The sequence below is a fragment of the Corvus kubaryi genome, unplaced genomic scaffold (genome assembly GCF_017639235.1).
Source record: "Corvus kubaryi isolate FWS band 111438036 unplaced genomic scaffold, C.kubaryi_AGA036_p1.0 split3-131, whole genome shotgun sequence".
Classification (NCBI taxonomy): Eukaryota; Metazoa; Chordata; class Aves; order Passeriformes; family Corvidae; genus Corvus; species Corvus kubaryi.
In genome coordinates this window covers 6,501,833-6,527,755 of record NW_024582083.1, presented here as the reverse complement: position 1 = coordinate 6,527,755, position 25,923 = coordinate 6,501,833, and the positions used below count along the sequence as shown (strand labels likewise).

General features: G+C 36.9%; 1 protein-coding gene across 24 annotated transcripts in view; it reads right to left on the bottom strand.

The window, feature by feature from the left end:
* The window catches only part of TENM3 (teneurin transmembrane protein 3), a 1,314,113-nt gene that overhangs the window by 346,750 nt on the left and 941,440 nt on the right, over positions 1-25,923 (bottom strand). The window contains exon 11 of one of the 24 annotated variants that reach the window (XM_042015010.1): positions 10,557-10,764. The exons of the other annotated variants lie outside the window; for them this stretch is intronic. The gene's annotated coding sequence lies outside the window, so the exon portion shown is untranslated. The remainder of the gene's footprint in view (positions 1-10,556; positions 10,765-25,923) is intronic. 24 annotated transcript variants of the gene reach the window in all.

Here is a 25,923-nt window from a genome sequence, read left to right as displayed (position 1 = left end):
CAGCTGATACAGTGTCAATATAGGTGAGACTCAAGTTCAGAGCTAGAGCTGTTGTTGCTGCTCAGCTCTATGGGTTTCACATGGCACCACAGCTCGGGAGTTGCTCCCTTGTCTCTTGCACCCTGCTTGTGGTGCAAGCTGGCAGCTCCCACTCTACTGCAAGATCCAAATGCTGAAGGACTATAAGAAATGTCACGTATGAGTCACAGAAAATGTACTTACACTTTAACAAATGAAAACAACCACAAACAACTTCAAAATTAAGTTTTAAGAAAATTATTCACCAAAATAAGATGATATAGGAAGCTGCAAGAAAACAGCCTAAAAATTATTTTTAAGCAGTATGTATGACACAAGAGCTCCTATTAAAATGCACTTGACATAACCAAGATCTGTGCTAAAATGAAAACACTGAAAGTAAAATATATGCAACAGCATATTCAGATTATGAGTAAGAGAGAATGGTTATATATTGATCCCTGAAATTAACTGGAATCCAGCCAAGATATAGAACAGTCAGAAAAAGAATGAATGCTTCTTTCATACACTGCAAATACAGACAAAGAAGGGATGGAGAGAAACGAAACTGTCAAGATGGGAAGTTCAGACCACAGGGTACTAAAAAAAATGCCAATGTTATATATAGTAAATGACATTTGCAGGTAGAGGAAAAGTATCAGTTGAGAAGTTCAGGATCAAACATGCTACCAAGGTTATTCATGGAAAGTCTAAATAGCAACTCTACAAGAACAGTTGATTTGTCCCCAGGAGAAACACATTCATGTGAAGCATTTAGAGGGAAAGACAGCACCAGCAGGCAAAAAGAACAGAGAAGAGTCATTAAAGGTGTCAAGGAATATGCACAGCTGAAAATCACAAGCACAGAACTGTCAGTCAGCAGCATAATTTAGACCCTGTGTGTAAGTAAGAGCAAATGGCCAAGAAGTGACCCTTGTGAGAGGGACTCGAGAGAGCAAGGGTCTTGTCATGTAAGAAATGAACAAATACACACCTTCTTTTAAGAGACATGTAGAAAAATGTCAACAATAAAAGGATACGGCAGGTAGTTGGATGAGAGATTTGTAGAAATACAGCAGTTATATAAGGAGAAGAAAACGAAAGAAATAATACCTGCACAGTGACTGTACATAATTTCTCAGAGCAGTCATCATTATCCTGAGTTAGGTCAATCTCAAATGTAATTTCTTAACAAGTATTATGGAAAACACTATGAGCAAAGTCTAACACTGACTATCTTCTCTTTTTACTACCAAACAATTCATGACAAAAATGTTCCTTAGCTGAAGGAATTTTATATTGGGCCTTCTAGAGATATGACATTTAAACTTTTATTAACTGAACAATCTAAGCCAACTCTTACAAAGCAAAGCAGCAGGCAGACTAGCTCACTCCAGGTACTGGGTACATTTACCCATTTATTTAAATTACCTAACTAGATAAAAATTGTAAGGCAAGAACATCACTTTTCAGCCGATATCAGCTACATCTGGTGCTGCACATTTCATGAATAAACTGAAACTGAAGACTCTGTAAGCGTCTGACTAACTAGCAACTCAGTCTATGCCTAGGGTTCTTTTCAGAACCTGGACAGTTTCTAGATCATCTCCTTGCTTCTCTCAAACTAAAGATTTGAAAGAATATGCATAATATCTGAAGAAACTAAGTTTTAATCACAGGAAATACTTAATGGTTAAGAAGTATATATAATAAAATCACATAAAGCAAAAAATATTTTATGAGAAAACAGAATGACTACCAACTTGTTCAAACCTACTTAAAACAGCAAGAAAATACTACCTGTTTTGCTAAGAAAGAAGACTTAACTAACAGCAAATGTTGGTAAAAAAAATTTTGGTGGGTTTGTTTTGTTTGTTTGTTTACTACAGATTTTTCTTTTAATGTGGATATTAGTTGAATATTAGGGGGTGCTTTACTGCCTGGAAAACAGACTCATGTGACGTCCACTTATGGCCTATGTGTGTTTGGTATGTCCTACACACAGGTCAGAGATGAAAATGGGAGAGTCCTTGCCAGTCTTGCAGTTCTTAACATGAATTAAGCAGAGGTCATCTTAAGAAGCAGTCCTGTAAACCTGAAAACTCCTGCATCCTTTGGCCAAAACTTTGCCTTCCAAAAAACTGCCAACAAAATAAGATATCAGAAGCTGCCTTTTATTACTGAGATCAGGACAACTGAAATAATAATTTAAAAACCTAAGATGATAAAAAAATAAATGAAGATCTAAATGTTTTAAATCACAACAATGCATCACATGCACACCGATACAGAGCACATAACATCCTAATATTACTACATTTAAGTGTTCTATAAGGATATGCATATGATATACTGTGATTTAAAGCACTTTAATTCCATTGAAGAAGTTCTATAGCTTTAAAACCTATCATGACTGCTGCCTCTTACATTCTTCAACATGAAGTGACAGATTCTGCTGAGTATTTACTTACTAAGAGCCTTGGCAGAACTTGCAAGCTCTGATTTTATTGTAGGATTGTAACTCTATATACACGTTACCAGACCTTCTGCTTAGAATCATGGCATCAAACACTACAGTAATCTCAAGCAAAGTTTTTTTTCAATTGATTTTTCTCACTGTCTAAACTCCTCTGCTTAAAAATCTCGATGCTTTGAAGCATCTAAAAGTTGCTTATGTTCAGTACACAAGACATCTCTGCTGCATTGTCAGACCAAGACTCAGTGGATAGATCAGAAATACAAATATTTTACAGAAATACAGATATTTGTATTTTACAGGACAGATTTCTAATCCTGCCTCAGCTGGTAACGACAAACACGTGCTAAGTACTTAGCATGCAAAAACCCAACACATAAATAAACGTTCAAGAATATACACTATATATGTACCTACAAGTTAGGTATGTAGCTGCCAAGAGATAATACTCTAAGAACAATCTTGCTGTACTAGATTAAAAAAAAGATGAATGAATGAATGTTGCTTATTTTCAGGTTTTCAACAGTGCAGGTTTCCAAGCCAAACATGAAAGCTGGGAATGTAACATATTGCTCTGAAAACACTGAATAAACCAGCAAAAGGGGGAAGTTTGTTAAAAACACAGATTGTGTCATATGCCACAAGTAGGAAAGTAGCTTTGCCAGTGTTTGAAAACCAGCAGCACAATGACAAAATCCAAAAGTTCCTTTTTATCAAATATTATTTCAAGTCAGCTGATCTTGAGAAACAAAAGAATATTTCAATTATCTTATCTTTCATTCTCAAATCACAATGGAGAAAGAAATTTAGTAAATACAGGGATCAGTTTATGTATCACGAGCAATAACTCAGCAAACCTTCTCTATCCCTTATAAGTGCATAATGTTAACAACTGTTTCATATTCAAATTGAAAAGGTTACTGTAAAACAGAGTAAAGTATGCATTTAACATCTTTTCACTGATTTTATTTACAGTGTTTCTTGCTGAAAAAATGTCTGCATAACATACAGAGCTTTGCTATCAATATACCACAATTTTCCAGTTTCCTTTCAGACAAAGTAACGTTGATCTCAAAAAAAAACCCCCAATCTTCCTATTTTGTATTGAATCTCAATAGTTTCCATAGTCAAAGACATCAAAGAGTCTCTTCTTCCATGAAATAGGCTTGAGAAAAACTAGGAACAGCAGAGGTATCTCTCTCCCATCTTCTCTTCATCTCTGCCAGTGATTTTCATAAAGCCATGCTACTAATTAAATGGACTGTCCAGATGGGCATTCCCTGTTTTCTGGGCAGCTGACTTGCATAACAGCATAATGACCTGGTGCTAAACCCCTTCCTGCTTCCTCCACAGCAGCTTCTATGGTTGCAGCATGCCATCTATGCTACAGGACCCAAAGTGCACAGGAACATTCTCAGCCCAGCCCTCCCTTACATGGGGGCTTCACTCCACTCTCACAACATGCAACATATGGAGTGGCAACGTGAACCAAGAACTGGCAATATCTGACTGCAAACATGGATTTCAACTGCTGACATAAAGAATCCAGATTTATGGAAAGCCAAAGAGACCGAAGCCCATTATCGTCCACCCTTCCCAGTAAAAGCACGTGCATCAACACAAGAAGGACAACTAAACAGTCATCTGAAATACAAGTCCTCTTTCACTTTCCATTGCACCCTGAAGAATAAAAGCAAGTCATTCTTCAGTCCTGAAAGCTTTAATTGAGGAATTTCACAGATATTTGTAATTTTAGTTTGTTTAGTGTTTGTTTTTAATCAAAACCTTTCCGTCAAAACAAAGTGGTAAATTGATGGCAAGACAATTCTGTTTGAATATCGCATTACTTTAGTTGGTAGTCAGCCTTCAAAAATTCCAGTTATTCAAAGAGAGGAAACCAGCTTGAAAAATAAATACATTAGTAAGAAACAAACAATCAATCACAGAGAAATAAAACAGAGACTAAGAGGAGGATGGTACTGTCAATGGAGGCAAGCAATCCACAGAAAGATATCTGCTTTAATAACTACATTTGCCAGAAGCATGGAACTAATTATGGTTCCAATATACATAATGCATTCAGAGACCTCAAGTAACAGACATTACTACCTGGCATTTCCAGGCCAGTTGTTGAAGTATACTGATTGTGAGCATAAATGTTCATATTACGAAACAGGCAGATGGCCTGCTTCACCAGAAACATTAGTGTCTGACATTTGTTATCAATTGTACTGATTTAATACTAATGAGAGTAAATGGAGACAGATTTGCAAAAATCTGTCTCTTGGGAAGATGTATGCGTACCTTTAAAGATCTTTTACTTCATATTTATCATGGTATGGTACCAAGAAGAATAAGGGTATATTTTAATATACAGCGCCTCTTGGACATTTGCAAGGAGCATTCAGGCCAGGAATCAAAACCTACAATAGAATTAATTTCTTCAGGAAAAGAAGCAGAGGTGGTGCTTCAGTAACTCTGCCACAGTAGCAAACAAATCAAGATTAAACTTTCTTTTTATGATACTATAAAATACCATTATATGCAATGCTGAGGCATTCGTTCACAAGTGCAACAATTTGAAGATATGCACAGCAAGTTAAGTAATGCTTGTTCTCCAAATGCTGAAGTGCTCTGCTCCTTCTCAGTGTGTCCTGCTGACTGCATGCTCACTGTGGACGGGAGAGGAGGAAGAGCCACCAGCCTTTCCCCAGGACGATGAACTACCAGGAACCCTGAACTGCCAGGAACCCAAGCCAGGTTAAGCAGCACAGCCTGCCCCGTCACAGACGCTGACTGCGTTATAGATGATGGCATAAATCAGAAATCCAAACTGATGAACATTAAACAAGGGGCATAATTTATCAGTGCTTTCTCAAGCCTAGCACTTCTCCTTACACTTGTTCTCCATGCAATTGCTTCAGGCCTTAAGAGCCATTAAGGCTGGCTATGTTTCTCCTAACAGCAGCAGTGAAAGTGTTCCTTGTAAGTCAGTGTCTGGTCATCAGCATTTCTGTGAAACGACCACATTATCATCTCTCAGATTTTTGCTCTTATGAAATGCCACAAGCATTCCTGGTCTAGCAGGACATGCCAAGGCAGGGAGACAGAGCCTCTATAACAAACCAGCACCACAGAAGCTCCTTGTTTGTTTTGTTCCTTTCAGATACTTTCTTTTCTGTTTTGTTTCTTCTGCAACACCGTAGTGTGATCAAACATACAGTGATTTGTTACTTCCTCATTAATAACACAGCATCAATTCCATGGACATTTCCAAGTTTATTCAAATGACTCTGAGTACAAGCACAATTTAAGACTGAGGTGTAATGACACAGCATTATGTTACAATTCAATTGCTTCACTTCAATTTATGTCAGACACCAGAATTTGCGAACTGATTTGGACATACTAATAGTGAACACCTGGATTTCTTCTTTCATAGCCAGAATTGTAAATATGATTATTCACTCATTTACTATTTCATCAAAAGCCAATGCCTGTTTATTGTCTGAGGATAGAATACTAGGGGCTTTATTATGAAGCAAAAATTTATTTGTTTCTAATTATCCATGTACTATAACAAAAATATATACGATAAAGAGGTGTTAAAAGTAAGCCTTTTAACCTAACCTTCCTATAGGCTATTGATAACAAATAGATTTAAGTGTACTTTTCATTGCTTGGAAAAACTGACTTCTGCTAGGATTTCGAGACCCTATATACTGAAGGTCAGGCATTAAATACTACAATTTTCCAATTCTGTAGTATTTTATAGCAAAGACACGGTCATGCTAAAGTAAGATTAAAATTAAGATTCTATTCCTTGCACAGACTGCTGTACTAGCATACTGCAAAAAATAAGTACTGTACTTCTAGCTGAGATAAAAATGCCTCTGGTATAAAGTAAAGAAAATTTAAAGTAAAGTCAGCTGTACATGCTGTAACACTTTCTCTGAAGCTTCGACACTGGAACACAACACAAATTAACTGTCATGTTTAAGCAATTATCTTCTATCAAAACGATCAAAAAACTAATTTACACAAGAGATACAGTAGATGCATTTCCAATTCTCCCTCTAGCTTCCCCAAGACAGTGCAACTGATCTAAACAAATACAGTCAATCATTTGTGAGTGCATGTATGTGGAGAAAGAGTGCTTTTCTTAAATTAATATTTATTCTTAAGTAAATGGAAGAAGTGTGATCTTGCCTGTAAGGGATAGACTGGAAATACAGAAGATATGTCAGTGAATGCTTTATGTATAGGGATGTCATCCAGATCAATATCCTACTTTTCAGTATAAGAAATTTTTTCTCGCAAAAACTGAAAGCACAAATGGATACTACTCAATTTTCCAAACAAGGTTTTCACAGGGTAAAGAGGGAACTAAGTGGAGACAAAAAATATTATATTTAGCCTCCTGAAACAGAATTTGCCTCTTGTGACTTTGAGCAAGATGTCTGCTCCTATCTCACAAACAAGAGCATCTAGAAGATGAACCATATCAAGCCTGGGATCCTAACCAAAACATATAAGCAAATCAGTGTCATTTGGCAAGGGGAGAGGAGACTGGGCACAACAAACAGCACATACAGAGGGGAAACAATTTTTTCCTCCCTTCATTATTTCTAGATACTCTTGTGCATCTACAGCAGTAGAATCTTCTAATCACTTTTTTTTTTTTAAGTACAGGGCTGAATCTTATTTGTACAATTTTAATACTTTAAAGTGATTTGCTGTAATATATTAATATACCTACACTGCTTCCTATATTCTGTCTCTTCTGCATGCAATATGCAAATTCCACTAAAATCTATTGCAAACAGCAGTGCCTAATTTTGAAAAGTGACTAAAAAAGCACAACGTTCAAAAGAACAAAGTCTTTTCATTACTAAAAATACCTCTCCTGGAGATATGAACTACTTTTCCTCTTGTTTTGTTTTTGTTTTCCCTCAACCTTTTGTACATACGATCTCAAAGCCTTGTCTCAACCTCAGCTGGTATTGAGCCTAGGGCTTTTTGACTAAGAAACAGAATACAATGAATAATTTCTATTCCAAAATTTGTAAAATTAAGCTATTTGTAAATTATTTCTTTTAAATTTAATCAGGCACCCAAACACTGTCATATACCAGGCAGTAAATATATATTTTTTTAATTGCTAAAGAGCTACAACAGGTTTTAGCTTTTTTTTACTCAAAACAAAATAAACCCCACCAATTCAATGACCTGCCCAAAACTGCTGTGGCTGTCCTTACGCAGACTACATGCATGAATAAGAATCAATGTTGCCAACAAAAATCTGAGCAAAGACAACTGAAGTCAATTGTCCATTTTATATATTCCTTAATTAGGACCTATCCCTTACTTTATCATTTATAACCCTGGCAAAACTCTGGGATTTGCACATTAACAGCACCTGCATGCTAATCACTGTCATCTTCTAAACCAGAAAGGTGCATCTGTATCTCTCTAATAGGATTAAGACTAGTTTTCATGAAACTACACAGGAGCAGCAACCCTGTGCTCTCCTGCTTCTGGCCAGGTCTGTGTCCCCCTGCCCCTTGTCCCATCCCAAAGTCTGGGGTGTCCTTGTTACCAAGGCTCATCTGAGTTAAAGACTCACTTTCACCAAGTCAGTTTTAAGGTGGGTCCACTCCCCTGCCTGCATCTGCATTCAGCCTGTCTAGCGCTCAGGCAGGCAGGTGTGGGCACAGGCAGGGACTCCAACAGGGTTCATGAAACCATGATCCTCACCCCACAACCTGGCTTCATCATCTGAATCCAGCAAGCATTACACAGTGAATCCAGACTCAGAAACTGTTTCTGAGGCAACAGTCACTTTTTGCTGAAGTACTCATCTTCTCCCAGCAAGAGCACCATACAAATTTAAGCATTGCTCTTTCTTTTCTACTGCTCTTCTCCTGTACTGGTGAACCTCAAGCATTTACCAGTGACTTTCAGGTACATAATTCAGGTTTCCATATAAAAATCAATTTGGAGTCTTGGTAGCTACATTTCTACCGTTTATTTCTCATTCTCCTCCTTGCAACCAGAGGCATCATTACCAAAGGCATTTCATCTCTGCTGATACAAGCTGGAAAATGTCATATTATCATACCAGTCTGAAACTTGGATCTTGTGGAAAATGCAAAATAAAAATTCAGTCAAGGGTAGGGAAGCTGAACAAGACAGTAATTGTTGACACATACGTACATATATATTTGCCACACAAATCTGAATGCAGTGGTGAAAAGCAGAAGATGAAGGAAATGAAAAATGGATCAATTACTGCCCAGGAAAAAGTTTACCTTGGGAATAGGGACTATGAAAAACAAGCTTACTAAACCTGCCAGCAACTATCTGAATATGTATTTTTTTTTCCCCCCACATTACAAAAAGTAAGGCAATATCATAGGCTTTCTCCCTATTGAAAGGCCACTAGCAGTTTGGAGTAATGAAAACCCTTTGAGAGACAGTAGTTGTAAGGTAGAATTAGAGAGGCCTGGTGGATCTATCCACGATTGATATAAAACTGAAGATACTACTAAAAATGTATTTTCAGGTCTTATCATGTGTGTAATTCATAAAGGGAATTCAAGGGACAGTTTTAAACAGACTCAATATTTCTATTACAAATAGGCATATACATTATGAAGTGTCCTCTGGCTGAAAGGCAAAAGTTTTCTTATCTGAAAAGAATATCTCAAGTTATGTTTTATCCTGTCCAGTCACAGTAATTCTTGCAATGATTTCCCTTCCTCTTTTACTAAGGGGAAAAAAATCCATGGTCTTATTGGATTCTTTAAGCAGAAATGACATTCTGGCTCCATCTCAGTGTTTTAGCTCAATTTTTCCAGAAAAATAATGTTATTATGAGATGACTAAACACGAATCATAAAATTTGAACCATGTTGTCCAAGTTCTATCAAATTTTGCAAGATACTAGATGTCTCAGATATGAATTTTACAGAAGTTAGAAACCTTACAGAAAAATAGGACCAAACACTGACTCTTGAGGGAAGAGCAATTGCAGCTTTGCCCCTTTTCCCTCAAAGAAAAGGCAAACTACTAATAATCAAAATTCAGGTTCTATTTGTTGAAACCACAAGCATGACATTCCTATACACCCAAAAACCATTGAGAGAGACTAAAATGAATGGCACACTTGAGGAACATGGCAGGGAGCTAGGGCACCCAACAGTGGGGACTAAAATACATAGGAAATGAACCAAGAAAGAAATTCAGGTTTTAGGTCTACCACTCATGAAATAACTTCATGGTTATGGAGTATTCCCAAGTCATTGCACCTAAGAAAGAAAACCAACCAAACAACCCTTGAAGAGCAGATACATCCAAAACATACACATAGATAATCTGAGTAAGTCAATACCAATTAAACAAATGGGATGAAAACCACTGCCATTATTATTGTGACTGGATAGTTTTAACTCTCTTGGTAGCATGCAATATAGCAACGTAGATTTGTGCTGAGGTGCCTAAACAAAAGACAGAGCATATCTCTCTTCATCAAAATGTCCAAGTAATACGATAAACATTGAAATAGAACAGTGGAGAAAACCTCCCACCATTTTTTCTTCATACAAATAGATACTATTTGTATATGTAGACTGTAAGCGCACATGCATCCCTTTAAAGATGGTTTTCAAAGTAGATTTCATTTTTTTCCCATTCCCCTAAGAAGAAAATATTATTGAGAGAAGTCAAATAAAATAAATAGAATAACTGATGCCCCCCCAAATCCAGAGCAGATACAAATTATTGTTGACTCATATTGTAAATTGCCTTTCCACTACAAGCTTTTAGAGTAATGCAACAAGGAAAAAAATGTTTTTCAATCACTGCCATCCATCAACTTGGTAAACAAGTAAAATGTATACTCTGCCATCTGCTAGCTATTAGTCTGTGTAATCACAAAATATCATGTAATGTAATCATAAAAAACACTATTATTACCTACTCTTTCAATTTATAAGCAAATATTTCTATCTGTCAAATGATTTTATGCTAGCATAAGGCTTGAACCTTCTGCACTGCTTACCATCAATCTAGTCGTCAGTCTAAGATAAGTCTGTCTCTGGTTCGGTCCTCCTGCATTTGGGAAATACTCAGCATGGCAGTGCTGTATCTGATCCCAGAAGAAATCACATGAAGAGAAGGGTCAGTAAACGATCCAGCTGTCAAGGACCCGAACAGTTTAACAGCAATGGCTGTGAGAGTCACTGCTCTTGGTCAGGCTGGCTTAGATGCTGCCAAAAAAGAATGGAATTCTCAGTTCTAAGATTATTTTTTTCTGCACCATATTCTATTTACCCTTGATACTTATCTTTACAAATATTTCCATGAGAAAGAGCCCTCAAAAAGGTACAATTTTCTCAAATTACATCTTTTAAAAGGTATAGTGGAAACAGTTTAATCTAAAACGTTTAAGTCAGAGGAACAGTGGTTTTTTTCACAGATTTCCAACCAAAACTCTCCATTAGAAAGCAAACAAATTAATAAGAAATTGTTCAGGGAAACTAAAACATCCTACTGAAAATTTTTTCAATGATATGTACTACTAAAATATGTTTAAACAATGGAACTTGATGGTATTCCTAGAAATTTCTCAATAAACTGAAAAGCCTTCACATAAAGGGAGGTTCACTATTTTTACTAGCTCACAGAACTTGCCAGAATTATTACCCCATCAGACCAATAGCAACAGGAGGTCCAGTTGTCTACAGCTAGGATACCTATTCCTTATTAACTACTTTTAATTTATGGCAGAAAACCAAATATCTTATGGCAGGGAAGACTGTACTTAAGCAGATTCTTCTTCCCACCAGCTAAATGTCAAAACCAAAGGTAATAGTGTAAGTGACACAGAAGCCATTATTTCAGCTGTACATGACTCCCATTTGTTCCCAAAGGTGATCCTCTGCCAACTTGATGGCTAGAATCTGCTCCTGCAGTGACAGAACAAAGTTGAACAGTGTACCAGGGGAATACCTGGGGTGTTGGTGGCCTACCAGGTGTCATAGTAAATTAAAATTAAAACGGTAACTTTTTAAAGATAGGTCCTACGATTGACTTTGAAATTCTGAATTAATATGTCTCTAAGTATTTCTTTTCTTCAGATCAGCTGCTTCAGGACCAAGTTCCTTATAACCTGTCAGAAATCTTGATTTTCTTTTATGCCTTGGTCAGTAAAATTCTGCCATATTCCACAAACATTATCAGTACACCTTAAAGATATGGTCCAGCATCCCAAATCAATTAACAGTGTAATAACACAGCCACAGGGACAGGAGAGAGATTATGCTCTTTAAAACACAAATATGAAGTCCACACTACTGGAAACAACAACGTTCTTTGCTTCTTGGGTAAACACCTGAATCCCTGCAGCAGTCAGGATTTTCTTTGAGGCAACCACCACTCAGTCTGGTGTATGGTGCTGCCAATCCAGTTTTGGAGCCCTTTAAGTAACAAAGGTCACCCAAACTACTAAAATAAGGAGCAGACTGAACCAGATCTCTCAAACACATCTGTCTCCTAAATCTAAACTTGTCATCCTCTTCCAGGTGTTTGTTAAATATTCCTGCAGTTTGTAGGGCAGACTCTGTTGCAATGGAGAGGAATTAAGAGTTCAAAACCCACACTTAAAAACTACACTATCCATGCTGCAAGGTGACCATTAAAAAATTATGGAATGAAATGTGTATGATGGCAAGTGAGATTTCCCATTTACAGCTAAGTATTAATACATAAACTGAGAAATGGTTTTTTAGTTTCATGCATTTTGATGCAATCTTTAATTACATGTTTGCCACGGAGTCCATGACTGATACCACAGGTAAACAGTAGCAAGATTGTATCTGCAAGCATCACTCTCTTATTTGTTCACTTCCTAAACTTTTTGCATCTATTGTATTTGATTTTATTATCTAAATTTATTATATATAGTATTAATAAAATTTGAAAATTAGTGCCCTCATAAAAAAGTATACACGAATAACAGAAATGAGATAGTGATATTAAGGTGGGTTTTAGTCTGAGAGAGGTTTCATTTCTTAGGAGGGATCCTATAAGTCTATTCAACTTGCCCACTAATGCCACTATATAATTGAGAGAAAGTCTCCAAGAGCAAAGGCATTTCCATTTTTTTCTGGATCAATTCTGTAATTACACCATATAGTATATGACACAAAGAAGGGAATTTAGTGATTCTCAGAAACTGAAGACTTCAGTAAATGATTGCACAATATTTTTCAGTTCGACACAGGCACAAAGAGATAAAGTGGGGGGGAAGGGCAACAGGGGGAAAATGACAAAACAAAAATGAAACAAAAAACCACAAACAAACCAAAAAACCTAACACCCCAACAACAAACCAAACTTTCTGGACTATCTCAATTCAAATTTCCTCTGCAAAAATTTAAAACAGGCTCTTTCCCTAAACACTAAAGCCACATGCCTCTGTCACCCTTATAATACATGAGGAAGAGGGAATGTCCCAAGAGAAGGACATACAATGGATACATTCAACCAGGGACGTTGACTGACTTACATTAACCATATGGTGTACAGTAAAGTCATAAAACAGTTTGCCATCACCAATTCTATACTTTTTAAGAAAACGATTTTTTTAAAAATTCTTTACAATACTTCTTACTTAGTCTATCTGGGTATCTGGTTTTAGAATTAATAACTTCTCATCACTTCAGAATTTCCAACACCAACTCCACAGAATCGAACCCAAAAGGCTCAGTTTGTAGCCTTGGCTGGTGGCTGTAAAAATAACGCAGAAAAATGCTTGCTTGGCCATTTTCCTTCTGCATTAATACAGAGGGAAATTTACCCCTGTCAATGGTTGACACGATAAACTGTCAGCACTCAAACTAAACATGTTTACTAGGCTAACAAGGCAGCAATTCTCTAAACAGCAGCAGCAGCAGCGAGGAGCACTACTCTATCATCTAATGGTACAAACTTTACCTCAACAAAAATGATTGCTACACCGGCCAAACTAGCCAGACTGAGCTTAGGCAAGTGCAGGCAAGACAACCCAGTCCTGCACCAAGTCAGAATGGTATGGATAGAATGGCATGGATAGGTGACATGCGAATCAACACAAAACTGCTTATGGGAAGTAAAAAAACAAACCCAGAGGAGCGAATTACTATTGACTCAGAATTGTATTTGGGTCTTGTACTGGGGTACAGAGTACTCAGCAATTGATTTACTGTACTGTTAAACCATAACATATTTTGAAGACAAGGAAACAGGTACTTGACTAAAGAGATGGAAAGAGATGGAACTTGAACAGAGCTCAGCCACCACACAGGGCTGGAGCTGCGAAGTCACAGCAACAAACTGTAGGGCAAGTCTTCAATGCCATGGCTGAAGAGCAAGAACATGGGGTAATATGAAGGAAATGCAGCTAGAACTCTGCTTTCTCCCTCCCACACTGCCAAGCGAATCTTCAGTAAATGTATTACTTTTACACACAAAAAGAAAACATAACTTAATTGCCACTTGAGAATGTGTATCTGCAATAAATATCAAAGTACGCGTATTTTCTAAGAAGGAAAAGGCAGCATAACCAGAAAGTAAATTATTGCTATTAATTCCCCACCCAAATTTATGATGTTATCCATTATATGCAATTCTATTATGGCTATGAGTTCATGACAAGCAGATATTGCTAAAGCAGCCCACTATTTTTAAGTGACAATTCTCTCGCTTGAGACATCAGTTGGGGAGGAAGTTAATAATCCAAGTAGATTTCAATTTCTTCCATTGCAGACAACATTTTGACTCTCCATAATAAATGGCCAAACAATATTTTACCTCTACAACAAATGACTAGGCAGCATTTTAACAACAGATAAAAAAAAATGACTGCGCAACACAGCAATAAAGTATCTTCCCTAGCTTTAGATGACTAAATAAGGAAGATGACTACTGAAAAGCCTTGTATCCAAAGATCAGCTCACCTTTCATATTTTTAGGAAGCATCATTATAAAACCAAAATTATCCATAAATTGAGGATTTACTTGCATTTCTAATGCATATATTTTAAGATGCAAATAATACTATATTATCAAGAAAAAGTATTGTTATTCAGCATTTCAGATTCAATTAAGTATTTAGTAAAAGTTTAGATAATAGTGTACTTACTATGACTATCTAAAGGAAAATTTTTTCATACAGCTAGATCTTAAAAATCTCAACTGGTTTTGTTAACAACACATACCCCACCTTTCTCAGCCTGGACTCACCTAGCTGGTTGGAGTCGCTCATGTACTAGATCTACCTTTAACACTATGTATGAACAGATATATACTTATGTACTTGACAAAAAAAATAAAAATCAATAGAAGACTAGCGGTGGGATTATTACAAACACATAGGGTCCTGCAGATATCAGAAGGGTGTATCCAGGGATTCTCAAGAGTCCAAAATGCCTGATTCCTACCTAATAAAAATAGGGCCTTAACCCTTGTCTCTTGGCAAGAGATTGTTACTGAAACTCAGAATAGGGGCTGTGCTCCCATTTTCTAAGGCAAGGTCCATGCTTCGCAATTCAGTTCAAGCCCTTTGAGTTCAAGTGGCTTTTAACAGGATCAGAGAGCAACATAAAAATATAAGTGTACCAGGTACGTAGATGTTATTTGCTCTGTCCCTTGCAATGGTGAACCAGTGACCTACCAAGTTAACCTTAAGTGAACAGAAGTGCTGTAATATTTCACTACATCACTATCCATTCCAACTTCTAGGTTTATATTACAGAGAAGACTTAATTTCTACTTCAGGTATGAAGGGATCTTAAAAAAAAAAGAAGTCTTAGAAAAATACACCACAAAATTTTCTCTAAAAAGATATAAAATTAGTAACAGTAATGTTAGAATAGTTCTTACAATATTTTTATAACAGTTTCTCAGTCAAGTGGTCAAAACTTCCAGAGCACAATACATGGATGGGTTTTTCTGACACGTTTGGAATGACCGGCGTCGTTCACCAGTTGCAAGTTCCCCTAAGTCAGGGAAGAGAAGCGTTCCAAACCCACAGGTTTTGCTTTAAAAATATGTTCCCAAAGTACATACCTAGATATATTTTGAAAAAGACATACCAGACAGACTACATAAACACCTCCTCTCTCAACGCTTTCATTGTAATTCACACTGACAGCACCTTAGACTTTCGAAGACGTTTGCTATGAGGTATCAAGTAAACTAACTTCTCATTCCTGCAAATACCATTTGCAGCAGTGACAGCTTTAGCTCTTTATACTTCATTAGCACTGCAGTTGAGTCCCTTTCTTCAAAAGATAGTAGCATTCATACAGAAAGAAAAATAATTTTCAGAGACATAAAAAGTGATAAAACCTTTTGGATAACTTTATCTTCAATCACCCACATAATTTTAGAAGCCCCTGATTAGCTAGAGGGTTACATGAGAAAAACCCTACACCTTCCCACTTTTATTTTCCCTTCAAGAACACACATAACAGCAAATTCATGTTTTAACTAGATTATCAGCTACTTTCAGACCCTATATTCTACAGAGTCTATATTCTCTTGGGAATATTACAATTCTCAAGCTATGCAGCTTGATGCACACGTTACAACACATTTTTTTCTGAAGCCAGCTAAAAATAATTGCACTTTACAGAGATAGGTGGAAAAGACAGATAGATGCAAACTCCATGTCTCAGCATTAGCCGAGAATGAGGACTCCCATTACACATTGAAGAAACAAAAAGTAAATGTATGTAAACTGTGTTACAAGGTAACAGAACTAAACATCTCATGAGTTACAAAACACTCCCTGGCAGCTCCAATATATCAAAACCGATGCCAACAAGTAAAATCTCAACACTGATTTAAAAGCAATTCAGTATTCTTAGATGGCGTCAGTTAAAAGCTCTAGATCAAAACCAAACAGGCTTGGTATGTTCAATTAATCTGCATCTTACCCAGAAGTAAAAAATGAGACACCCAAGTCAGCATCAGAATCCAATATCTGCAAAATACACTGCAAACCCTTTCCCACAGCTTCATAATGAGAATGGTTAAAGGCTGGAGCTGCCTTCCAAGAGATGCTATGAAATCTTCATCCTTGGGGATTTTCTGAGCTTGACTTAACAACACCCTCAACCACCTGACTCCACTTTGAAGGAAGCCCTGCTTTGAGCAAGGGGCTGGACTAGATTGTTAAAACAACTGCAATTATTCCCCAATATACCTTACCACACAGTGGAGAACCCCTTGACGAGGCACTAACAAGAGCTGATAGAATTACAAAATATACATTTATGACCTGAATTATGAGTTTCCCAAACAAAACAAACAAACACAAAAAAAGTTATATATTACCCTGAAAAGGTGATTACTGGTCAAAAGTCAGATGGAATATCTTCCAGTGAAGTAATAGAAATGCACTGTTTTGACAGTGTTAACAAGAAAGGGCTGCAGGTCCCAGGAGCTTAAGGCTCTGAAGAGACTTTGGCACAGTCCCCCTCCTTGGCAGCACTGGCAAACGTCCCCATTCTTCCCTTAAATTAGGCATTGCAGTAAAGATGATTAAGCCCCCCAGTAAGAGACTAACCTCACGAAATCCTTTTCACTGTGTGTGCAATGCTTCACAGGGCTCCAAAACTTGAAGGCATTATAGATTAATCAGTTATCCCATGAGGAAAATGAGTGAAAAGGATAGCACCAAAACATACTGATTCCAGTTTGGGTTTTAACTTCAGATAATGTTAAAAAAAACATATGCACGTGCAAACAAAACTGTAAAGGTACACTCATTTCCCTGCCTCAGTTTCCTCACTAGCAAAAACAAAATGCTCAAGCCTAAGCTCCCTTGCATATCCAAGCTTCTCTTAACATATTTTTTTCTTGTCCTAAGGGAATTTCTCATCTCCCTTGAGACCACATTGAACATATTTCTCCTTTCTCCAGGTATTCCCCAGTGATTTGGGAAATACTGTTCCCATTCCTAGTTCACTTGGTATGATGACCTTTAGATCAGAATCACAAATGTCCTCTAAACCTCTTAAAAGATTATTAACTGCTTCTGAGTACAAATGTGAAAAATCAGTCTAGCCAGCAGCTATTCCTTTGCAAATGATGCTCCTTTTAATAATCATTTTTAAAAAGGCAAACATTAACATCATTATTAGGCCTATGCCAGGTGAGTTTTGCACCCCATCACTTGTGGGTTTTATTTCCTGTGGTGTTTTCAGCCCAACATTTGTACATTTTCCACAGCCTGGCATCAAACAGAATCAATATGCAAAAGACATCAGATTACCTGACACATCACAGCATCCTTTCAGCCACACACTGATGAGAATTACAACTACACCAGAGTCTAATGAAGTTAATGAAATTTTGTAACAATTTAAATCAAAGTCACTACTTCTTCTGTCCACCCCCTTTGCCATGTCCACAGAATTTCTCCTTTGCACTGATATTTTAATGACTGCAAGGTGCACTGTTTCAGAAAGAAGTAACAATACTGGAGGAAATAAGAGCAGCTTAAAGTTAATATTTGCTCTGCGCAGATTTCTGAACCAGCCTGGATTTGCTTTATATAACCACCAGCAAGGACACATGAAAACAGTGCACCTCTGCCTTCTGCTTCAACAACAACAGAACACCAACCTCATAAGTGTGAGTTATAGTTTAAATAAAAGCCAAATACACCTTTTTTTTTTTCAAAGTAGAAGTACTCAGTGCATCTATATCAGCATCTTCTCCCTGAAACATTGAATATACTGTGCCCCCCTGATTTTAAGTTTTTCTGTAAGTATTTATTGACTTCCTAAATGACAATTTTTTGGCTGAATTTCAAGGCAGCTGTTCCTTCCAATTTGAATTGGAAGTTTTTTAACCCCTTGGTTTGCACTTGTAATTGGAAGTCAGGGAAAAAAAACCCGACAAATTTATTTTATCCATTACAGAGCCAATCAGAATGAATACCTATAGTCTAAGACACAAGAGTAGAGTTTTTCCTGAAATCTCTAATTCTACTGCAGCTTATTTTTTAAATCTTTTCAAATACATTTTTTAAAAAGAAACTTTAAAAGGTTAATGTCAATCCCATTATTTTGAATGGTCTTTACACAACTTAAGAATGTAAGACATTCAGTGTTGCCCAGGAATCCAATTAGACTCCAAATCAGAGTATCCAAATTACAAAAGCACCATAAAACCTACTGTGCTGCTGCTAACAGCATGCTAGATGATCATGTTTGTTATGCATTTTAGGAAAAGTTAATTCTCATCTAGTTTATATTGTACTATAGTCTGATTCCACCTCCCCTGCCCACAACTTAGCTTGCACAGATATTCTCCTTTGTAACAGTACAACTGTGAAGTCCCAATTAGACTGAATAAATCTGCAAGTGATATTTCAGCCCATTCAAAATATTGAAATAATTCTTTGAAGTACTGTGCAGCACCATATGGTATTTTATCCAGTTTCCTCATTTGTATAGAGTAGCTTGCAGTGGTTTGTTACACAATACTCTGAAATACTCTACAGCTGTAGTCTGCAGGACTAAAAGCTTTCTCCTTTTTTCATTACTTAGTAGGATCTCAGGGATGCTTTAAAAACCTTAGTAGAAAATCCACTTATAAGGATAACAGGTTCCCGATAAATCAGCTTCTATCCAAGAGGGAAACAGATGGAAAACAAACTGTTAAAAATGAAGGTGTACGAAATTAAATTGACTGTTTCTCTTTAGATATCTATAGCTCTTAAAATAATAGAAATCTTGGAACTAAGGAGATGGGTATCACCTAGAGATATTAGCATTCTTGGGACTGTGTGCAACCTTAATTTCATTAAAAGCAATGTCTGTTACACTTCCCACCACCACCACTTTCTTCATTAAGAAAAGCAGTCAATGACTTGTATTTGCTTTAGCATTCAATGCACACTGAATGCATGTGTTCAACTACCTTTATTTTTTTTAAAACGATGAGTCTAACAGAAGCTCAATGTGATACATCAACAACAATGGATTTGTTAACAATCTTCATTAAAAAAGTACTTTTTATGTACTCACACAACAAAGGGAATTGTTTCTGCTCCAGCCCATTCCCTCACTCTTTCTATTGCTGCCTTTGCAAGCACAAGTCCAAAATTCCTTTCAGGAGTCCTCTGGAGTGGAAAGTTCTATACTGCTATTACCAGGCATCCCTGCATGCTGCTGCATGCCACCTCCAAAATGCTATGCACCTTTTTCCTTAAATGTAAACTGAAAGTGCTTGGCACCATGGAAAAAACCTGACATGTCCTGAACCCACCTTTTTTAGACTTCAGTTATTCTTTTCATCTGTCTGCACTGTCAGGCTTTACAGGCAGTGTGATTTGCAAGCCATGAGGATTTTGTGGCTTGCGTAGCAGACAGATCTGGGCAGGTTAGCAGCTGCAGGTAAGGCAGTACCACTGCCTGACCCCTACACCTCTCCCCTGTGCTTGATGACAAATTTTTCACAGTAGCAATGGAAGCAGATGCTCCAAAGCAAAGCTACCAGAGGTCCCAGCCCAACATATAAATTCACAGTGTTAGAAACTTCCCAAAATACCACTGAATGAAAATCATTCCTTAATGGCAATGCATTCAGTCAGTCCCTATACCACATGCTGTAATTATTAAATCATTCAGTAACCATAGATACAAATAATTTTGGATACTTTCAATAATATTTCAACAAAAACATAGAGATGAAAATGAAAGAGGAAGTGAATACTGGTAAATATACATGGTTAGAATATAGTTTACAGAGAAGCATCTAAGCACTGCCTATGCAAGTTGCAGATAACAGAGCCTTATAAACAAACTGACAAGGATGGTGGGAAAATGCTATTTAAAGACAACATAGGGTCCTAGAATATTAGCTGTAAATGCATATAATAAGTAAAAAGAAAAAGCTTATCAATCTTACCAAAGAAACCTGAGATAAAGCAGGAAGGACAGAATATTGTTTCAGGTATTTTTATGGTTTTGTTCAAACTGTCCAACACCCCTCAATTAATCCAAAACACACATTCCCTCTTTATTTTTATATGTATTATCGTATGTTTATTCTAATAGCTACCTAACTGTGCATATGGCAACATGTCTAAGTGTGGTTACATTTTCCAGTGGTTACCAACCAAGCAGTGAATTTTATTACTATAGTGATAAAACTCATGTATGAATCTTACAAAAGATGAATGACCTCTTTTTTTCCTCAAAGGGGAGTTCCACTGTTACAAGAGTGATGGCTGGCAAAATAACTATACCATCAAAAGACTTAACTGATTCAGCTGGAACTCAAGATCTGTCAGTAATGCTGCTCACAAACATTACTGAAAATGCTTATGATCCTGGCAAAAATGGCATTAGAAGACTATGACAGTTTTTCAGATAGCTAATATTCCAGAGAAAGCTGAGTGAAGTTAGAAAAAGAAATAGTGAGAAAGATGATTCACCTGTTCCAAAGTGAAATTTGAAGTTTATGTAAAAGCATACATTTGTACACTGGCATTAAAAATTGTTAAATCTCTAAAAACCTGCATCTGGGGAGGTATCCAGCCAGCATTATAAACAGCAGCAATACTTGTTTTAAATGGATTGCACATTCAAAACCTTGAAAGGTAACAGTTAAAAACTGCAAAAAATTACCATGCAATCGTTCTTCTATGATAGAACTTAATATAATGGCAAATTCTGCCAGGCACACTGATTTTGTGCACTTGGAATAGTATTTCCAAGGAACACTCATACAGATTTAAGTTACAACCATCGCATCTGAGCAATCCCAATTTAAGGAAATGCTTACAATGGTGTTACAAACAAATAAGAAACCCACTTGGCAGTTACTTACAATGAAACACAGAATATCCCTCCCAATTTACAAATATAAAAAGACTCAGCTATAAGTGAAAATACCACATACAACTAAGCAGAAGGCTAAAAAGCTACTTTACATGTATTATTAACAGCAATATTCAGCTATTTAGCATTAAAGAATAACAACACTAAACCCTCCCTTGGAGGTGATTATTTCCATTGTTGATAGGTCAGTAACTGAGATTTCAGAACTTAACCTCTGACTAAAAGACATCAAATCTTTTTAGGTCATGGGGTCCTACATGAGGTCTCTCAGAAGAAAGCATAAAAGTCCTAAAATAACAAGCACACACAGAGGTTTCTCTTAATTTGCCCTGTTGGATTCCCATAATAAGTGCTTAATAGCTCCAACCCCAGAGCAACTCTGCAGTCATCAACAAGACCATTTACCACATGATTTAGCAAACGTATTTCCAAGATTTTCACTTACATGAGCGACACAGAATTGGAATAGAAATTAATGTAGGGCAATTTATGAGTAATATTATTCTGGCATTCACAGTTCTTTGCGTACCAGATCCGAGAAAGAATCTCAGTTTCCCAGAGGCACACACAAGTCGCGTAGTACCACTCTCTTCCTCACCGTTTACTGTGCTGTGGGCAATTGGTCCAGGATTGTGACCTTTCATTCTTCCAGACCAGCATTTGGGTTTGAAGGCAGTGAAAAAAGTAATAAAATGAAGTCTCATTCACATAAACCCATGGTGAAATTCACACTGTTTGAAATATCCAAATGAAATATGCAGTCACCTTCCACAAAATGTGTACTCCTTACCCCAGATTACTGTGTCTATCTGGGAACTGGAGCACCATGCAGACTTATGAGTAACAGCTCAGCTAATTGTCATCTTTGCCTTCCTCTGTAACACCACCAGCTAGGCATTCCAAACAGCAGGAAGCACAAATGTAAGGCAGTGTGATAGCTGAAATCAGATATAACCAGAAGATTGCAGGGATTATTTAAACTGATGAATCAACACCATTTCCTGGCTCTCCCACTCGCTCTACCTTTTCCACAGACTTGTATGAGGGGAAGGACCATCATGCAAACTGAGAGGTGAGGACAGGAAGCCATTTTAATGACCTCTCTACCCCACCATCTTCTCCACACTTAACAATCCCTATAAATTAAGTCTATCCACATAGCTCATGTGTGATCATACTATTCCTTAAAGAAAGTAGAGTCCTCCAACAGAGCACACATGATTCTAGCTGAAATCTTAGCAGTACTGATTAGCTTATAGATCTTGCAACTAAAACTTCAGCTCAGCCTTGGGGTTGCTTACATTTTTTTAACTCCCCTCCCTCAGCTCTAAGGCAATGGGATCTACTCTAACCTTACGTATTTTTCTTTACTGAAATGACATTCGTGGTCAGTGCATGCTCACCCCCCTGGATTTATTTATTTTTGTTTATTCCTCTGGCCCATCAGCAGTAATTTAAATATATCCAATTAAATGTGTCCATATAGAATGATGGTCTAGTACTTCAAATAAGTAAGTGTTTTCTGAAGAGCAAAATCTTCTCTTTTAACAGACTGAATGCCATCTGATTTTGTTAAAATTATTTCATTCTAACCATATTTTAAAGGACTGACAACTAAGTACAAAAAAACCTTACAGTTTTTTCCATGATCTCATAAAAAACAAACAAATAAAAAAATCCCAAAACCTCCTGGTGGAGGTTGGATGGAGTGGAGTTGGATGTCACCATACAAGACCTAACTTGATACAACCTCCTGTGTAGGCAATGAAATTTTGGTAGTTACCTTTGTAAGCAGAGTTCTCCAAGCAGTGCCAAATCCACCTGGTACCGTTTCTGCTGGAGAGGAAAGTAGCTGTTTATTTCACAGGAGGAGTAATCAGAAGTCTTTAAAAACCCACGCTGTCCAAACCTGCACTGCCTACTTCCACACAAAATGGAAGGAAGTTAGACTGGTGTTGTCTTCCTACACCCCCAAAAAACCCACACAAAACTTCAATCCTAATTTGTATTTCAGACATACTCTTATCATCATCTTGACATGTGTGCTCCTAGAAACAGAAGAAACTAATTTGTCTTAGTTAATTTTTAGTCTTTTGGTATGTCATCTTCCACAACTTTTCAAAGATGCCTCATTACAGCACTGAAATATTCATGACTAGAAAGACAAAAGAAAAAGCACCAACAGAAACCAGACATGATTTCTATCTTCTCCTCTTTAAAAATAAAAGAGAAAGTGAGCAAGCAGGAAAAGCAGGAGATAGGAAGCCACAGCTTAACATCAATTAACTTGCTTCCAGAGAAATAATAGAAATAAATAGTGCAAGATGAATAAATGACTGAGCTGCCATCTGCTTCTGTACTCAGCAGCACTTTGGAAACACAGCTACTACAGTGAAGTGTTTTGCAAACACTGCAGCAAAGAGGGCAGTATGTAAACTGAAGGGAGTGAGGCAACAAAGCAAAACTGATATCCACTCATCTGTAGGAGTTTCTTACATATGTCACCTTTCTAATCACAAAGCAGAGAATCTCTACAGATAATGTAAGCCCCTCGTATTCTGGATCTGCACCTTCCTGTTTGATGCTCCTACACCTGCTGATATGCAGAACTACTCACACAGAATATTTATTTTGTCCAGAAACATTCCTAGTACCTCAGCAGAATAACATATCCCTCCACAAACACCTACAATTTTAGTTTCAATTTCCATAAAATACAACTAATCTGATTACAAGCAGACAAATACAACAGAACAATTATAGACTGGAGAAGAGTAAACACTAGCTTCTTAGTTTTTTGGAAAAGTATTTTTCAGCTACTTTTGTGATAGATTATTAGTTAATTTACTACACATGCTACCTAACTATCAGTATAGCTATATGTATATATAAAACTATAAATACATATAGATAGATCTAACCATACTAACTATCCAGAGATGTAATTGCAAAAATTTATCATTCCAGGTACAAACTCCACTCAACTGGCCACTGTCTTAATAACTGATAGATAAGAAAACGACCAGTATTATATTTACCCATCAGTTTCTCACAACTGCCAATTGCCCAAGGAGCAACTTTTGTAACTTTAAGCATGCCAGAGTTATGTACATTGGCTCCTATTTCTTACCAGTTTCTGCTTCCTGCCCTCAAGGTATGACACACCAAGAAATCCTAACACCTCAGAAGTTACAAAACACTGCTGAATTAGCAGTGTCACAGTGCAACAAACATGCACATGTGCACACACAGAAAAATAATTAAGTTGAAATTCAATTTCAAGGTCCTCTTAAAAAAAAAATCCTAAAAATTCATCCAGGGGCATACAATGTTAAAAGAAAAAAAAAAAGTGAAAAGCAGGAAAGAGCTAGGAAAAAAATGTTAGCACATACAAGTGCAGGCAGCAGGAATACAGCAGAACACACTTGACTTCTTTTGCCTGTTCTAAGTGCTCATATGCATCAGAGCCTCTACACCTCTCACACAGAGCTCCTTTTTCTCACACCACTTCTCAGGTTCTGGTGAAGCAACTGTTTCTCTGTTTTGTGTTTGTTTTCACACAAAATACATGGATACTGGACTTTTAGCCAAACGTGCAGATGACTTTCATAATTTACATCAACTTAATGATCCATTTTAAGTTTAGACAACTATAAGAATTACCATTTATGAATAGTGCTTATTCACTCTCCGTGAGGGAATAGCACTGGACTCTCCCATTAAGTCTTCTAACTATAAAGAAGAATCCTGTTAAAATGTCTGGTTCAGAAACAATGACAGAATTTCTAGGAAGGAAAAAATGTCGTATTTTATTTTTTGATCAAAAAATTCTAGTACAAGACTTAACTTTCAAATCAAGTTATTATTCCCTGAAAATACTTAAAATAAAAAGTGTCTCAGGCAGTCTCTCCCCATTGATGATTAAGGGACACATATACAATGTGTACAACTCCTGAAAGCAAAATAGGCAGAGACAATAAATCCATCTGGTGATTGGAATCCATTGGTGATTGAATCAATGTCAACAATCTGATGACGTAATACTAACTTGCTACTCAAAAAATTCACCACATGATTGTTATCTTAGAACCTTTCAGTTTAATTGCAGTTAACAATACAGGAATAGAGCTGCCTTGGACTGTGCCCACCAAAGCTTCTAGAATTATTCTAAAATTATCATTTTAGCCAAAGTTTTCAAGATAAGCTCCTTGGAATTAAGCAAGTACAGTAACTAAAAGATTAAGGAATTCTGGGTTCAAGAATTGCTATGAGAACGCATTAGTCATTAAAAAAATAAGTATTTCTCAGGGCATGTCAACCTTGAAAAAGCTAAATGTTGGAAGGTCAGCTTTAGGTCAATGTACACCTCCTTCACTACCTTGCAACACAGGAGAAACGAAGCTCCCAGGCTCTTCTGTGAAAGACAGATAGGTCTCTCTAGCTAGGCCTGTCAAAGAGACATCTGCAGATTTCTTAACAGAGACAGTGTTTGATCTAAAACAAACACTCCTGGATGCAAATGGAGCA